Raw genomic sequence first — 1,109 nt, forward strand, 5'->3', positions numbered from 1 at the left:
GGCCTCGGCGCCGTGCCTCCCCGGCCCGCGGAGCAGCGAATTCCGGGGGGGAGGGGAGAGGGGCCGGGACGTTCCCTCCCCGCGCCTCGGAGGCACGGGTCTGAAGGGCCCCACCGCCCGCGCGCCCCGCGCACCCGGCGCTGCGGCCCGCTCCGCCGCCCCTCCTCCTATTACCTGGAGGTGCCTGCGACCCGCCGCTAGTTGCGCTCAGGCGGGAAACGCGCTCACCGACACCATCAGCGAAGCGCCCAAAATGGCGGACGTATCAAGCAGGCCTTGAGTTCCCCCCGCCCTCCCTCTGGCCGCCTCGCAGCCAATCGTAGTCAAGACTCCGCCCCCAGCTTCACACTCATTGGGCTCCTTCTCCCGCCCCCTGCAATCTATTGGGTCGCTCAGCGGCTCACTTGCATCTACTCCGATTGGCTCATGAGTCTCGTCAGTCAAGAGCAAGGAACGCATTCTTTTCCCATGGACTTGACGGATCCGGAACCTCTAGGACCCGGGAGTCTGAGAAACAAATCAGAAACCGAGAGAAACCTGACTGGATTCCCCTACGCCGTAGCAACAGCAAGGCCTCCGCTTGACGGACGCTTGTGGCCACCAATCCGAGTGACCAATGCTTTTTAAAAACTAAATTAAGCCAAACCAATCATGGTCGTGGAGCTTGGAGCTACAAAGGAACCAATGGGATAGCAAGATGGCCAGCCGGTGATGACGTGAGTCACAATGCGAGCCCACGGCGGAAGCTTGCCATGGTTGGGGAATTAGCTCAAGTGGTAGAGCGCTCGCTTAGCATGTGAGAGGTAGCGGGATCGATGCCCGCATTCTCCATAATTGAGTTTTATAAAGGGGATCATTTGCAGAAATGGCAGCGCCCAAAGTGGAGTCAGGATAAGGAACCCAGTTGCCAAAAGGGATGAGATAAACTGAACACTTGTAGAAAAGGGGAAAGTAAAGTTTCCCTTTTTGTCTTAGGGAAGAATGCTTCCTAAATAGTTATCTGACCCCCTTTCCCATGTCTTCTCTCCATGCCCAGGGCCGTCCCCAGGACACCAAGGGTAGGTATTTTATGTCCCTACTAACTACCTGCATTATTCAAAAATACATTT

At 56.9% G+C, this 1,109-nt stretch overlaps 1 protein-coding gene and 1 non-coding gene across 16 annotated transcripts in view; one reads left to right on the top strand and one right to left on the bottom strand.

The window, feature by feature from the left end:
• PPP6R3 (protein phosphatase 6 regulatory subunit 3) overlaps nt 1–281 on the bottom strand; it is a 182,317-nt gene extending 182,036 nt beyond the window's left edge. For 7 of the 15 annotated variants that reach the window (XM_014585305.2, XM_014585303.2, XM_014585302.2 and 4 more), the window contains exon 1: nt 175–280. The gene's annotated coding sequence lies outside the window, so the exon portion shown is untranslated. Of the gene's footprint in view, nt 1–174 lie in introns of all 15 variants that reach the window. The other 8 variants (XM_014585307.2, XM_027769424.1, XM_014585301.2 and 5 more) reach the window with 4 other exon arrangements.
• A 477-nt stretch (nt 282–758) lies between these two features.
• On the top strand, nt 759–831 carry TRNAA-AGC (transfer RNA alanine (anticodon AGC)). Its single transcript has one exon. It is a non-coding gene; the product is annotated as a tRNA-Ala (tRNA).
• Nucleotides 832–1,109: the final 278 nt, after the last annotated feature.

This window comes from Tupaia chinensis, unplaced genomic scaffold (genome assembly GCF_000334495.1).
Source record: "Tupaia chinensis unplaced genomic scaffold, TupChi_1.0 Scaffold149501_1, whole genome shotgun sequence".
Taxonomy (NCBI): domain Eukaryota; kingdom Metazoa; phylum Chordata; class Mammalia; order Scandentia; family Tupaiidae; genus Tupaia; species Tupaia belangeri.